At 40.4% G+C, this 17,239-nt stretch overlaps 1 long non-coding RNA gene across 1 annotated transcript; it reads right to left on the bottom strand.

Annotated features, from left to right (window-relative positions):
- Nucleotides 1-1,207: 1,207 nt before the first annotated feature.
- Nucleotides 1,208-5,662, bottom strand: LOC136794428 (uncharacterized). The gene is made up of 3 exons (XR_010841198.1): nucleotides 5,426-5,662; nucleotides 4,918-5,037; nucleotides 1,208-3,578 (listed from the first exon to the last, which is right to left on the bottom strand). It is a non-coding gene; the product is annotated as an uncharacterized lncRNA (long non-coding RNA).
- Between the last annotated feature and the right edge of the window lie 11,577 nt (nucleotides 5,663-17,239).

Below are 17,239 nucleotides of genomic sequence, written 5' to 3'. Positions count from 1 at the left end.
AAATAAGCAATTCAGGACTGAATTCCACATCTTTTCCCCTCACATCGGCTGTGCTGGGTAGACGTGTGTCTCCCACTCCCTGCCCCAGCCCTGGTGCCTTTCTCAAGCTCTGCCCCCGCACTGGGTGTGCTGCCTCACACCCCCCACTCCCCGCTACCTGCTTATCTTTCACAAGCTTAGAATGTCAGCGCCTGTAAAGCTCCTTTAGATTTCTCTCCTCTTCCTTCTGTCCTTATCCTGTCAGTCAGGATGAAAGAAATTAGGTTGTGTAAGTCTATATGTTTCTCTGTGATCCCAGCTTCCGGGGCTTAGAGCTGCCTGGAAGCTGCCACATCACCTGGGTCTGGGTTCAGACATGAAAAGCTTCAGGAGTTCTGGGAAATAAGTGTCACGATGTTCTCAAAGCTCCAACTTTCCAGTTCATAACTTGGAAAGCAGAAAGGAAGCTGTGAATCAAAGCTCTAAGGAAATTGCTTCTAGCATGGGTAGCAATGAACCAGACAGCTCTGCATGTCTGCCTCATGCAAAGAGTTCTTTGTGTTATGCATTTGCCGTGCTATTGCCCTGGGTTGGCACCTGGTATTATAGCCACAGGATTAATGTCCAGGTCTTCTCCATCCCAAAGCCTTGTCTCTTTCCACCTCCACCTCCCTTGTACAGCTGACCCTGGAACAACACTGGTTTGGACTCTGCAGATCCACTTATACATGGATTTACTTCAATTAATATATTAGAAAAATTCTAGAGATTTGTGACAATTTGAAAAGACTCGCAGACAAGCCGTGTACCCTAAAAATATAGAAAATATTAAGAAAAAGTTAAATATGCCATGAATACATAAAATATATGTAGATACTAGTCTAACCTTACATAGGTATAAGTTGAGTAACATTTAGTATAAAATTAAGGTGTTAGTTTTTCTTACTGTTTTATAGCTTTGCTTTCAAAGAATTCCATTACTGTACAGTATACCTCTCTCATAATTGGAGAAACTGCATATCAGCCTATCACCTTATCTTCATTTTTGATGTCTAGTATTATATATATATATATATATATATATATATATATATATATACATATAAAACATCTACAGTGGTTTGTATCATATAAGACAATAAATGATGTAGATACTAACAGACAATCCATCTTGACATAAACATACAGTATCAATAAAACAGTACTATAATTGTATTTTCTCTTCCTTATAATTTCCTTAATAACATTTTCTTTTCTGTAACTTACTTTATTGTAAGAATACAGTATATAATACATATAACACACAAAATATGCATTAATCGACTGTTTATATTATCAGTAAGGCCTTCTGTCAACAGAAGGGGAGTCAAAATCTGCACGTGGATTTTTGACTGCACGGGGTTTTGGTGTCCCTAACCCCACATGGTTCAAGGGTCAACTGTATTGCATCCAGAATACTGACAATATCTTGCTCCTAGAGATCTTTAACTAGCAAAAATGAAACAATTATGACCAGTAAGTTTGAGTCCTACTTACGAAAGCAGGGAGAGGAACCAATGGATTTTCGTTTTGCAAGATTGCATTCAAAGTGTCCCTCTGCTTAACTGTCAGTCCCACAGAGCATTCTTTTAAACAAAATCCATCCTTCCCTCTCTTCTACCCACCCCAGGCTTCCTGTTGTTTAAAGATGTAGGGTTTTAAATATGATACCTATTTCTCCAGACCAAGTTGACCTGAGGCTGAGGTAGAGTTTAACTTGGCATCTTTGTTATCAGTACAATGATACAATGAGCCAGAACCAGAATCAGATCATTGAAATGAAGAATGACTTTTCTCCCTGATAGCACTTTTGGAAAACAAACAAACAAAACAAAACCTTTGATGTATTGTTAAGTGAAAAAAACAAGGTGTAGAACAATGTGTATTGTACATTATTATTTGTGTATTTAAGACACATATACATATATGAATGTTTGTAACTACATAAGATGTCTCCAGCAGAATACTCTAGAAACTGGCAATAAACATTATCTTTGGTAAGGGAACTGGTGGCTGCTGGGGGGCAGGGGTGCAAGAGAGAATTATTTTTCACTGAATACTCCTTAAAACTTTATCTATTGGTGTGTGTGTTCCTATTAACACTCAAAATAAAGAATAAAGTTTTTAAAGGAAGAAAGTGCACCTCCTCTGGCCTAGCCCCTTGTTTCACTGCAATCAGACTGCAATGTCTTAGGACTCAGATGCCTTGACTTTTTTTTTTTTTAGTCTTTATTGAATTTGTTACAATATTGCTTCTGCTTTATGTTTTGGTTTTTTGGCCGCAAGGCATGTGGGACTTTAGTTAGCTCCCCAACCAGGGATCAAACCTGCACCCCCTGCATTGGAAGGCAAAGTCTTAACCACTAGACCACCAGGGAAGTCCCAGATGCCTTGACTTTTGAAGAGACTTGGGAGGAGGAGCTGGCACAAGAGGAGGAGAACCTTCTGGCACGTTCTCTTCCCCTCCATAGTTGAGGTGCTGTATCAACATCCTCTGAGTCTCCACAGACAACCAGGACAAAATGAAGGGGCAGGAACCAGAGCCCGTTAGCTTCCACAAGCGAAAGTGATCAGCTGTTTTCTTAAAAACAGAGCCAAAAAATATTTATATATATCTTCTGATCTCACTGTGAGTTACATTATGAACTTTCCAAAAGTCAGTCCTTAGATTTCCACCTGACAGCCAGGGATGTTTTTCTGTTAAATTTTAATCAAATCACTAGAGTTTATTAATTGTTTCAACAAACAGACATCTATGTCCATTCATTAAAAAAAAAAAAAAAGAGTAAATAAATCAACTTTCAAATCAAGTCCTTCTGTAAACACCAGCTGCACCGGAAAAGGAAGGCAGCCTGTGAGCAGCTTCCCACTGCAGTGCTGGGCTGGGGCTGTCCACGCACATGCTCAGAGTTTGTTGATGTGTCCTACAGCCCACAGGAAAGAACCTCAGCGGAAAACAAGAAGGCAGAACAATTGTGTGAACCTACCTCCCCTTCTTACCCTCCAAACATCTGGCACTTGTGTGTGTCACCTCTTTAATTCAAACCTGCTCTGGGGTTATTGATAAAGAAAATCTCCACCTGGGTGAGGAGGGGTGGGTGTAGACCAACTATTTCTTCACTAAAGAACAATTAGCACAGGCTTACTTTTTGTAGCGGAAGAGTGGAGCAGGTTGGTTATAAACTATGTTTCTGAAATTGCCCAACTAGTTCTCTGCCAGCTCTTTACAGGGATACTGAAACAAAAGCTGGAAGCAAAGAGATAGTAAGAAAAGCCCTTACGACTGGGGCTATGGGAAAAGGTAAACACCCAAGACGCCATCTTGGTATTGGCCAGCCGTAGGGAAATCTCTGCTGTTTAACAAAATGCGTTTATAAACACAGATGTCAGGGATGACAAGTTTATTTTCGTAGTTCTGCATCTTTCGTTTCCCCAGTTGATTTTTATTCTTATCTTCTTCGACGTCAGAACAGCCAAACAGGATTCAAGTGACACATTTGGATGGCTTGCTTCCCTGAATTGTGTCTCTATTCATTTACAGGACAGACACTTAATTCCACCTGTGGAAACGGCAGTTTTGCAAATGTCACAACCATTGTCCTGCTCATTTCATTTTACTGGGGTACTTTGGATAACAACCTCCTGGACTTATTTCGATGGCAGTTTGATAGTAATGTTAGCTTGAGATCAGCTATTAAGTTTATGTGCTCATCAAATTTTAACTAAATGCCTGATTTAAAAGTAATTAGAGCCACTTGAATTTGGTTGGGTGCCAAAGTTAAGTTGCAGGCAGAACTTGAGGAATGCAGGCTGCATGCTTAGTGCACAGGAGACTGCATTCCCTTCTCTTTTCCACCTCTCTCATTATCAGCACTTACACCTGGGGATGGGTGGATGGGTGGGTGCAGAAACTGAGGGAAATAAAGTGCCACTGAGCCAGTGCCACTGGAAGAAATTCAACAGGGTTAAATGAAAAGTCATGCATTTAGGCTGGAAAAAAGAAATCAATTGCACAATTTTAGACTGGGGGAGACCAAGTCGGCAGGCACATACATGAAAGAGATTTGAGAGTTTAGTTAACTGAAAGCTTATTTTTAAAAAATTAAAACCATGGTAGGACTTACAATACACTAAAACTCACCGTTCTAAATACTTTACAAATATTGACTCTTTTCATTCTTTATGAGCAATTTTGTGAAGTAAATACTATCAATATGTCCCATTATCGCATGGGAAATTGAGACAGAAAGAGAATAAATAACTTGCACGTAGTTACCTAGCTAGAAAGTGCCAGAGCCATGATCAAATTCAGACGATCTGGCCACAGAGTCCATGCTTTTAATGCTGGACCTTGATACAAGCCAGTAGTGGGCAGATTCACTTTTCATGTTGTCCCTGGTTAAAGTTCATTACGATGAATATCATGATAATCAAAGTTTCCATGAAAAGAAAAATAGATGTCCAAAGTCTATGTCAATTACTTCAAATAATAATGAACAAAAGAAAATTGTACAACCTTAAAAATAATTAATATCCTAATAAATATGGTATGATGTTTTTAAACCCACATTTTTGTGATAGTTTTGATGGAAACAATATCAACAAAAATATAAGGGCAATATCTCATGTCAAATTAACCTTCTGGGTCTTCAGTCTCATCTGTCCAATGTGTAGAATGAGCTCAATCATTTCAATCCCTTCAAACTTTAAGATTCTAATACAGGCATACCTTGGAGTTATTACAGATTTGGTTCCAAACCATCCAAATAAAGCAAATTTTGCAAAAAAGTGAGTCATAGGAATTCATTGTTTCCCAGTGCATTTAAAAGTTATAGTTACACTATACTGTAGTCTATTAATTGTGCAATAGCATTGTGTCTAAAAAAACAATGTACATACCTTAATTTTAGAAATGCTGAGGTTTTCAGTTCAAGATGGCAGAGTAGAGGGATGTGCTCTCACTCTTGCGAGAGCACCAGAATCACAATTAACTGCTGAACAATCATCGACAGGAAGACACTGGAACTCACCAAAAAAGATACCCCACGTCCGAAGACAAAGGAGAAACCACAATGAGATGGTAGGAGGGGCGCAATCACAATAAAATCAAATCCCATAACTGCTGGGTGGGTGACTCACAGACTCAAGAACACATATACCACAGAAGTCCACCCATTGGAGTGAAGGTTCTGAGCCCCACGTCAGGCTTCCCAACCTGGGGGTCTGGCAATGAGAGGGGGAATTCATAGAGAATCAGACTTTGAAGGCTAGCGGGATTTGATTGCAGGACTTTGACAGGTCTGGGGGAAACAGGGACTCCACTCTTGGAGGGCACACACAAAGTAGTGTGTGCATCGGGACCCAGGGGAAAGAGCAGTGACCCCATAGGAGACTGAACCAGACCTACCTGCGAGTGTTGGAGGGTCTCCTGCAGAGGCAGGGGGTGGCTGTGTCTCACCGTGAGGACAAGGACACTGACAGCAGTTCTGGGAAGTACTCCTTGGCATGAGGCCTCCTGAAGTCGGCCATTAGCCCCACCAAAGAGCCCGGGTAGACTCCAGTGTTGGGTTGCCTCAGGCCAAACAAACAACAGGGAAGGAAGCCAGCCCCACCTATCAGCAGACAAGCAGATTAAAGTTTTACTGAGCTCTGCCCACCAGAACAACAGCCAGCTCTACCCACCACCAGTCCCTCCCATCAGGAAACTTGCACAAACCTCTTAGATAGCCTCATCCACCAGAGGGCAGACAGCAGAAGCAAGAAGAAGTACAATCCTGCAGCCTGTGGAACAAACACCACATTCACAGAAAGATAGACAAGATGAAAAGGCAGAGGGCTATGTACCAGATGAAGGAACAAGATAAAACCCCAGAAAAACAACTAAATGAAGTGGAGATAGGCAACCTTCCAGAAAAAGAATTCAGAATAATGATAGTGAAGATAGTGAAGTACCTCAGAAAAAGAATGGAAGCAAAGATCAAGAAGATTCAAGAAATGTTTAACAAAGACCTAGAGCAATTAAAGAACAAACAAACAGAGATGAACAATACAATAACTGAAATGAAAAATACACTAGAAGGAATCAATAGCAGAATAACTGAGACAGAAGAACAGATAAGTGACCTGGAAGAAAGAATGGTGGAATTCACTGCTGTGGAACAGAATAAAGAAAAAAGAATGAAAAGAAATGAAGACAGCCTAAGAAACTTCTGGGACAACATTAAACATAACAAAATTCACATTATAGGGGTCCCAGAAGGAGAAGAGAGAGAGAAAGGACCCAAGAAAGTATTTGAAGAGATTATAGTCGGAAACTTCCCTAACATGGGAAAGGAAATAGCCACCCAAGTCCAGGAAGCACAGAGAGTCCTATACAGGATAAACCCAAGAAGAAATATGCCGAGACACAGAGTAATCACATTGGAAAAAATTAAAGACAAAGAAAAATTATTGAAAGCAGCAAGGGTAAAATGACAAATAACATACAAGGGAACTCCCATGAGGTTAAGAGCTGATTTCTCAGCAGAAACTCTACAAGCCAGATGGGAGTGGCATGACATATTTAAAGTGATGAAGGGGAAGAACCTACAACCAAGATTACTCTACCCAGCAAGGATCTCATTCAGATTCGATGGAGAAATCAAAAGCTTTACAGACAAGCAAAAGCTAAGAGAATTCAGCACCACCAAACCAGCTCTACAACAAATGCTAAAGGAACTTCTCTAAATGGGAAACTGAAGAGAAGAAAAGGACCTACAAAAACAAACCCAAAACAATTCAGAAAATGGTAATAGGAACATACATATCGATAATTACCTTAAATGTGAATGAATTAAATGCTCCAACCAAAAGACACAGGCTCGCTGAATAGATACAAAAACAAGACCTATATATATGCTGTCTACAAGAGACCCACTTCAGACCTAGGGACACATACAGACTGAAAGTGAGGAGATGGAAAAAGATATTCCATGTAAATGGAAATCAAAAGAAAGCTGGAGTAGCAATACTCATCAGATAGAATAGAGTTTAAAATAAAGAATGTTACAGAGACAAAGAAGGGCACTACATAATGATCAAGGGATCAATCCAAGAGGAAGATATAACAATTATAAATATATATGGACCCAACATAGGAGCACCCCAATACATAAGGCAACTGCTAAGAGCTATAAAAGAGGAAATCGACAGTAACACAATAATAGTGAGGGACTTTAACACCTCACTTACACCAATGGACAGATCATCCAAACAGAAAATTAATAAGGAAACACAAGCTTTAAATGATGTAATAGACCAGATAGATTTAATTGATATTCATAGGACATTCCATCCCAAAACACCAGATTACACTTTCTTCTCAAGTGTGCATGGAACATTCTCCAGGATAGATCACATCTTGGGTCACAAATCAAGCCTCAGTAAATTTAATAAAACTGAAATCATATCAAGCATCTTTTCTGACCACAATGTTATGAGATTAGAAATCAATTACAGGGAAAAAAACGTAAAAAATACAAACACATGGAGGCTAAACAATACACTACTAAATAACGAAGAGATCACTGAATAAATCAAAGAGGAAATAAAAAAATACCTAGAGACAAATGACAATGAAAGCATGATGATTCAAAACCTATGGGATGCAGCAAAAGCAGTTCTAGGAGGGAAGTTTATAGCAATACAAGCCTACCTCAGGAAACAAGAAAATCTCAAATAAACCATCTAACCTTACACCTAAGGGAGCTAGAGAAAGAGCAAACAAAACCAAGAGTTAGCAGAAGGAAAGAAATCTTAAAGATCAGAGCAGTAATAAATGAAATAGAAACAAAGAAAGCAATAGTAAAGATCAAGAAAATTAAAAGCTGGTTCTTTGAGAAGATAAACACAAGTGATAAACCATTAGCCAGACTCATCAAGAAAAAGAGGGAGAGGACTCAAATCAATAAAATTAGAAATGAAAACAGAGAAGTTACAACAGACACTGCAGAAATACAAAGCATCCTAAGAGACTACTACAAGCAACTCTCTGCCAATAAAATGGACAACCTGGAAGAAATGGACAAATTCTTATAAAGGCATAAACTTCCAAGACTGAATCAGGGAGAAACAGAAAATATGAACAGACCAATCACAAGTAATGAAATTGAAACTGTGATTAAAAATCTTCCAACAAACAAAAGTCCAGAATTCACAGGTGAATTCTATCAAACATTTAGAGAACAGCTAACACCCATCCTTCTCAAACTCTTCCAAAAAATTGCAGAGGAAGGAAGACTCCCAAAGTCATTCTATGAGGCCACCATCACCCTGATACCAAAACCAGACAAAGATACTACAAAAAAGGAAAATTACAGACCAATATCACTGATGAATATAGATGCAAAAATCCTTAACAAAATACTAGCAAAAAGAATCCAACAACACATTAAAAGGATCATACACAATGATCAAGTGAGATTTATCCCAGGGATGCAAGGATCCTTCAATATACGCAAATCAATGTGATACACCATATTAACAAATTGAAGAATAAAAACCATATGATCCTCTCAATAGATGCAGAAAAAGCTTCTGACAAAATTCAATGCCAATTTATGATAAAAACTCTCCCGAAAGTGGGCATAGAGAGAATGTACCTCAACATAATAAAGGCCATATATGAAAAACCCACAGCAAACATCATTCATAATGGTGAAAAACTGAAAGCATTTCCTCCAAGATCAGGAACAAGACAAGGATGTCCACTCTCACCTCTATTATTCAACATAGTTTTGGAAGTCCTAGCCACAGCAATCAGAGAAGAAAAAGAAATAAAATGAATACAAATTGGAAAAGAAGAAGTAAAACTGTCGCTGTTTGCAGATGACATGATACTATACATAGAGAATCCTAAAGATACCACCAGAAAACTACTAGAGCTAATCAATGAATTTGGTAAAGTTGCAGGATACAAAATTAATGCACAGAAATCTCTTGCATTCCTATACAATAATGATGAAAAATCTGAAAGAGAAATTAAGGAAACACTCCCATTTACCACTGCAACAAAAAGAATAAAATACCTAGGAATAAACCTACAAAGGGAGACAAAAGACCTGTATGCAGAAAACTATAAGACACTGATGAAAGAAATTCATGATGATACAAACAGATGGAGAGATATACCATGTTCTTGGATTGGAAGAATCAATATTTTGAAAATGACTATACCACCCAGAACAATCTACAGATTCACTGCAATCCCTATCAAATTACCAATGGCATTTTTTACAGAACTAGAACAAAAATTCTTAAAATTTGTATGGAGACACAAAAGACCTCGAATAGCCAAAGCAATCTTGAGGGAAAAAAATGGAGCTGGAGGAATCAGACTCCCTGACTTCAGACTATACTACAAAGCTACAGTAAGCAAGACAATATGGTACTGGCACAGAAACAGAAACATAGATCAATGGAACAAGATTGAAAGCCCAGAGATAAACCCACACACCTATGGTCAACTAATTTATGACAAAGGAGGCAAGGATATAGAATGGAGAAAAGACAGCCTCTTCAATAAGTGCTGCTGGGAAAACTGGACAGCTACATGTAAAAGAATGCAATTAGAACACTCCCTAAAACCATACACAAAAAGAAATTCAATATGGATTAGAGACCTAAATGTAAGACCAGACACTAGAAAACTCTTAGAGGAAAACATAGGAAGAACATTTTTTGACATAAATCACAGCAAGATCTTTTTTGATCCACCTCCTAGAGTAATGGAAATAAAAACACAAATAAACAAATGGGACCTAATGAAACGTCAAAGCTTTTGCACAGCAAAGGAAACCATAAACAAGACGAAAAGACAACCCTCAAAATAGGAGAAAATATTTTCAAATGAATCAACGGACAAAGGATTAATCTCCAAAATATATAAACAGCTCATGCAGCTCAATATTAAAAAAACAAACAACTCAATCCGAAAATGAGCAGAAGACCTAAATAGACATTCCTCCAGAGAAGACATACAGATGGCCAAGAAGCACATTAAAAGCTGCTCAACATCACTAATTATTAGAGAAATGCAAATCAAAACGACAGTGAGGTATCACCTCACACCAGTTAGAATGGGCATCGTCAGAAAATCTACAAACAAATGCTGGAGAGGGTGTGGAGAAAAGGGAACCCTCTTGCACTGTTGGTGGGAATGTAAATTGCTACAGCCACTATGGAGAACAGTAATGGAGGTTCCTTAAAAAACTAAAAATAGAATTACCATATGACCCAGCAATCCCACTACTGGGCATATACGCAGAGAAAACCATAATTCAAAAAGACACATGCACCCCAATGTTTTTGCAGCACTATTTACAATAGCCAGGTCACGGAAGCAACCAAAATGCCCATTGATATATGAATGGATAGAGAAGATATGGTACATATATGCAATGGAATATTACTCAGCCATAAAAAGGAATGAAATTGGGCCACTTGTAGAGATGTGGATGGACCTAGAGACTATCATACAGAGTAAAGTAAGTCAGAAAAAGAAAAACAAATATAGTACATTAATGCATATATGTGGAACTTAGAAAAATGGTACAAATGAACCAGTTTGAAGGGCAGAAATTGAGACACAGATGTAGAGAACAAAGGTATGGACACTAAGCGGGGAAAGTGGAGGGGTGAGTGGTGTGATGAATTGGGAGATTGGGATTGACATGTATACAGTAATATGTATAAAATGGATAACTAATGAAAAATAAAATAAAATAAAATAAATAAAAATGCTGCTGGAAAAATTGCACCAATAGATTTGTTCAATGCAGAGTTGCCACAAACTTTCAATTTCTGAAAACTGCAATGTGTTTGAAATTCAATAAAACGAAGTATGTCTGTACTCCCCCAAATGACCTTTTAGTTCAGTTAGAAGTTCATTTATTCAGTCATGAAATTGGCATTTTTCTGAATGTTTACTCTTTCAAAAGGCACCCTGCTGGAATCGTGGAGAACAGTTTGATGAGAAGATGAGACTCAGGCTTAGGGAACAATCATGAAGCCTGTGCCGTACACATGCTGTAGGAGTTCTTGGGCAGGATATTGGTTAGTGTCCTTAGTTGCAGACAACACTATCACTTTACTTTATTTACATAAGAAGGGATTTGGGGGCTTCCCTGGTGTGCAGTGGTTAAGAATCTGCCTGCCAACGCAGGAGACACAGGTTCGAGCCCTGGTCCGGTAAGATCCCACATGCCGCGGAGCAACTAAGTCACAACTACTGAGTCTGTGCTCTAGAGCCCGCGAGCCACAACTACTGAAGCCTGTGTGCCACAACTACTAAAGCCTGCGCTCCACAACAAGAGAAACCACCGCAGTGAGAAGCCCGTGCACCGCAACGAAGAGTAGCTGCCGCTCACCGCAAGTAGAGAAAGCCTGCACACAGCAACGAAGACACAGCACAGCCAAAAATAAAATAAATAAATTTATTTTTTTAAAAAAGAAGAAAGAAGGGATTTGGTATGGGGATATTCAGCACTCACAGCATCTTTAGAAAAGCTAAAGGAATATTTCTGGACTAATGCTCTTAGAATAATGCCTAAAGCCACACTAGAGAACTGGCCTGATAAGGGTGATGCCTCCCACTGAATCTAGAACCAACTGGATGGCTCCCACCATCTGCAACAGCAAAATGGGTGTTCCGTGCTCCTCTTGTTTCCACAGCTCACCTCCAAGTCAAATTCGCTCACGGGTGCATAGGATTGAAAGAAACTGAATGGTGGGGTTGGAGGGGTGTAGGATGGGTTGAGTGGGAAAAATAAAGTTTTGAGGGATTCTATTTGAGGTAGGCTGGGGTCATAGTATAGGGAACTATCAAAATGTAGGAAGAGTGTTCCAGAGGTTCTTGGCAGCCACGAAAAACAAATGTCTTCTGTTGATATTTCTCTCCATTCAGCACGGGGAAGGCTCTCATTTAAGAATGGTGTTACGTTTGTTTGAAAGATCCATGTCTGATATTGGTCCCTGTGATGATGGTGGTGGTGGTGAAGATGGTGATGGTGATCATTCATTAAGCATTTTTCCCTTAGCCTCTGTGCTAGGTGTTTTACATACTGTAGCGGACATATTCTATGCCACCAAATTTTTGTTCTCTCTTTTTCTGGTAAAACAGAAATTTTATTCTGGGCAACTTCCCCTTTTCCAACTGAGACCTTGATATTTGGGTGGATTAGACCCCTCCTTAACTCCAGGGGTGGTCAAGACCCAGGCACAAGCCAATTAACATTCTCATTCCCTGGCCTAATAGTTCAAGAGTGAACATTTTAATGTGTTCAGATCAATGAGTGTCAGGCTCAGGACTTTGATTTGAATGTTGGACTGGATCATAGGACAATGGGGTTTATGCTTCTTGGCTGCCATCTTGACATCCCATGGAGCCTTGAACAAAGCCAAAAAAAATAAGAGTAGAGCTAGAGATGGAGAAAGATTAAGTTCTGATGACAACATTTGAGCCCCTGGATCAAGCTACTCCTGTAATTGGTATACCCCCTGGATTTTTCAATATGTAAATTAACAAATTCTCCCTTTCTCTGCGAGCCACATGACGTTATGCTTTCTGTGACTTCTTTCCAAAGTTGTCTTAATTTCTACACATACATTAAGTCTTTTAATCCTCAAGAGTAAAATCCCCATGAGGTTAATAATATTATCACATTTCATAGATGAGGACACTAAGGCACAAAAAGATTAGTAACTTGGCCAAGTTCACATAACTTGTCAGTATGACTTCAATGCACAGATCCTTAAATTTCTACGTTATAGAGGGTTATCAGAGAGTGTTGAGTGGCGGGTAGCACTGTGATTTGAAGTTTGAAAAGCAGACCTTACAGGCTGAGAGTGAGGAGACTCAGGATGGCAGGAAAAACACTTTGCATTTCTCCTCTAGTCCCTGCGGTGGCACAGGCGGGCTTTCAATATGCACTCCTTGCTTATTGAGTGAAGTGGCAAATGAGGGGAAGAGAATCCCACCGGTCTGGGAAGACAAGAGACCTAGATTAGCAGTCTCCACCTGTATGAAGGCTTAGCCTATGAATGACAAGGACAATGAACCTATATGACCCCTGGTTGGAGAACAAGGATATATGTGGGTGTGTCTGTGTTTCAGGAAGATGAACGAAGGTTCAACATCAAACAGAACTTTCTACTCACAAAGGGTGTGAGGCAACGCTGTGTAACACTGCAACCTCATTTTCTGAAAATATTAAAGACAGAAAAATATGATCTTCCTACCCTATTTGATATTTTTTTAGCCCCAGAAACTCTTTCACATTTCACTGCATGTGTCTTTCCTTCTGCTGGAAATACCCCTGCAACTCCTTGTTTGTCTAGCAAACTCTTACTCATCCTTCAAGATTTAGCTCTGATGCCACCTCCTCTGGGAAGCCCTCACTGAACTATTACCCTTCGTTCAATTCCTGCTTCTTCAATCTCCCCACAGCATCTTGAGTACATCTATATTAACCCTTAACACACTTTGTTTCAACAATTTGCTTGAATTTTCTGAATATCAGTGAAGGAGCATTTTTTTTCCCCCTTGTATTCCTTGCTTTTAGCATAATGCCTAGAACTCTAGGTGATCTTGCAAATCCTGCCAAGAAAACCCTTCTGCAATCTGTCTGACTCTATTCCGATTTGTCCTTTAGGAATCTGCTTAGAAATCACCTCCTTGGGAAGCCTTCCTCAACCCTTCAAAGCTGGGTCACTATTCTTCTCCTGTATGGTCCCCACAGCACCCTGTGCATATGTAAGGATTAGAAAAGAGCATCAATATATAACTGCCTGAGCGTGAATCCCAGCTCTGCCATTTTACAGCAGGTTCTTAACCTCCCTGTGCCTCAGTTTACTCATCTGTAAAACAGGAATAGTAATAAAAATAATACTATCTTCTGGGTTTTTTTTTGCAGTGTGCGGGCCTCTCACTGTTGTGGCCTCTCCCGTTGCGGAGCACAGGCTCCGGACGCGCAGGCTCAGCGGCCATGGCTCACGGGCCCAGCCGCTCCGCAGCATGTGGGATCTTCCCGGACCGGGGCACGAACCCGTGTCCCCCGCATCGGCAGGCGGACTCTCAACGACTGCACCACCCGGGAAGCCCCTCTTCTAGGGTTTTTAAAACAAGTAATTCAGGTAAAGTGCTACGAAGAGTGCCTAGCAAAAAAAATAAATAAAATAATAGATTTAACTATTACACTAGATGTTGACTATTATCACTGTTAATTTACTAAAGTTTTGTTAAAGTTCTTATATATCAGGCACTCTAAGAAATGGACATACAACAATCGACAAAATTCCTGTTCTCATAATCAAAATATTAGGTGAACTAATTCACTAATTAGGTGAATCAAATGCAATAGATATAAATTATTTGAGAATTAAGTTGCTGTATACTTCTTTTTTTTTTTTTTTTTTTTTTTTCCCGGCACGTGGGCCTCTAACTGTTGTGGCCTCTCCCGTTGCGTAGCACAGGCTCCGGACGCGCAGGCTCAGCAGCCATGGCTCACGGGCCCAGCCGCTCCGCTGCATGTGGGATCTTCCCGGACCGGGGCACGAACCCATGTCCCCTGCATTGGCAGGCGGACCAGGGCCACCAGGGAAGCCCTGATTGCTGGTTTAAACCTCTAAGTTTGGGGGTAGTTTTTAGAGAGTAATAGACTGTTAGAGCACATCACTCACACTGCTCTTCCTCATTTATTGTTGGAGCTGAAGATTTTAATGATTTTTGCTAGCAAAAACTAAGCTTGGAGGCGGAGCATAAAGTTTCCAATTAATCCCTACTGTGGAATGAACACAGGATCTGATATAAAGGAGGTACCTACTACCCAGGAAGGAGAAACTCCTTTTAGCGTGGGGAATAACCTGCAAAGGGGCTCCGATGGTCTGAGACTTAAGCAAAGCTGCTACTTTGGTCTAGCGGGGAGTTGGAGAGCATGGAGAGGAAAGACAAAGAGCCCAGAGAAGAGACAAGTTGAGAGGGAAGGGGAAAGCTGAGAGGAAACAGGTCACCCGCACATGGCTGCAGTAGAACCACGATTATTAATTGACGAGTGACCACGTGGGACACACTGTTCTAGGCACAAAGGAATCAGCAGGGAATGAAACAGACATAGATACCCATCCTCATGGAGTTTACCTTCTAGTGTAAGAGAGTAATCAGCATAGCGTTGGTATTTAAAACCATGGTGTGCAATAAACAAACTAAATGAATAAATCATACAGTCTATTAGACAGTGGTGACCACCAAGGAGAAAAATAAAGTAGAAAGAGGAGAAGCATTGGGAGGGGCGCATGTGTAGTTTGCCAGTTCGCAAGGGAAGGTTTTACTGAAAAGATTGATTACAAGTGATTACAGATCTAAAGGAGGTGAGTGAGGGAGCCATGTATATATGGGAATGTAGATGGGAACAGTAAGTGCAAAGGCCCTGAGGCAAGCATGTCTGGGTGTTCAAGGAACAGCAAAGAGGACGGAGAGAGGCAAATATGTGGTGAGTGAGGTTGCTGCAGTGGGAGAGTCTCTAAGGCTCTATAACAAACCACCTTGAAACATAATGGCTACAAAAACTGTCATCTTTTTGTTTATACATCTTCAATATGAGCACGGCTTAGTGGGAACAGCTTGTCTCTGTTCCCTGTGGCATCAGCTGGGGAGAATCAATGAAGGACTGGGGCATCCACTTTGAAGAAGGCTCACTCACACGGCTGGCAGGTCGGTGCTGGCTGTCAGCTGAGAGCTCACAAGGGGCTACTGGTCGGGGGCTTCAGTTTCTCTCCACGTGGCACATTCCACAGGCTCCTAGACTCTCTCAGGCATGGTTCTGTGTCCATAGAGTAAGTATCACAAATGGCAGAAAGTAGAAGCTGCCACACATAACCTTGCACCCAGCAGTCACAGAAGCCAAATCAATAGCAGGAGATAGAGATCCCTGGTCTCTAAATAAAAGGAGTGTCAAAGAATTTGAGGACCATGTTTTAAAACTGCCATAGAGTGCGAGGAAAGAAAAAAATGAGGTTAGAGAAGGCGGGCTGATCATCCAGGACCTTATAAGCCATTGTAATAGATTTGGCTCACTCTCAGAGAGGAATGAGGAACTGTGGGAGGATTTTGATAAAGGCATGACCTAATTTGATGTGTGTTTAGCAGGATCACTCTGGCTGCTAAATTAAGAACAGACTGAAAGTAGGCAAGGTAAACCAGTTAGCAAAGATTCAGGCAAGAAATAATGGTGGCTTGTACCAGGGTAATAGCAGCACGGAGGATAAGAAGTGGTCAGAATGTGAATAAGTTCTGAAGGTAGAGTGAACAGGATTTCTTGATGGATTAGATACACAATATAAGAGAAAGTGAGGAATTGAGGATGACACTAAGGTTTTTGTCCTGAGCCATTGGAAGAATGGAGTTGCCATTCTTTGATGTGATGGCTGAGGAGAAGCAGATTTGGCAGCTAAGAGTAGGAACTTGCTTTTTGACGTGTTAAGTTAGACATCCAAGTACAGATGCTGAACGGGGAGGGATATCTATGAGCCTGGAGTTCAGGGTGTGGTGGGACACCAGGGATGGAGATATAAATTGGGGAGGTATTAGCATAGAGATTATATATATATATATTTTTTGGGGGGCCACGTTGGTTCTTTTTTTTCTTTTTCAATTTTTTTAACATCTTTATTGGAGTATAATTGCTTTACAATGGTGTGTTAGTTTCTGCTCTATAACAAAGTGAATCAGCTATACACACACACACGTTCCTATATCTCTTCCCTCTTGCGTCTCCCTCCCTCCCACCCTCCCTATCCCACCCCTCTAGGTGGTCACAAACCACCAAGCTGATCTCCCTGTGCTATGTGGCTGCTTCCCACTAGCTATCTATTTTATGTGTGGTAGTGTATATATGTCCATGCCACTCTCTCGCTTCGTCACAGCTTACCCTTCCCCCTCCCCATATCCTCAAGTCCATGCTCTAGTAGGTCTGTGTCTTTATTCCCGTCTTACCCCTAGGTTCTTCATGACATTTTTTTTCTTAGATTCCATATATATGTGTTAGCATACAGTATTTGTCTTTCTCTTTCTAACTTACTTCACTCTGTATGACAGACTCTAGGTCCATCCACCTCACTACAAATAACTCAATTTCATTTCTTTTTATGGCTGAGTAATATTCCATTGTATATATGTGCCACATCTTCT

The sequence above is a fragment of the Kogia breviceps genome, chromosome 6, assembly GCF_026419965.1.
Source record: "Kogia breviceps isolate mKogBre1 chromosome 6, mKogBre1 haplotype 1, whole genome shotgun sequence".
NCBI classification, from domain to species: Eukaryota; Metazoa; Chordata; class Mammalia; order Artiodactyla; family Physeteridae; genus Kogia; species Kogia breviceps.
This window is presented reverse-complemented; position numbering and strand designations above follow the sequence as displayed.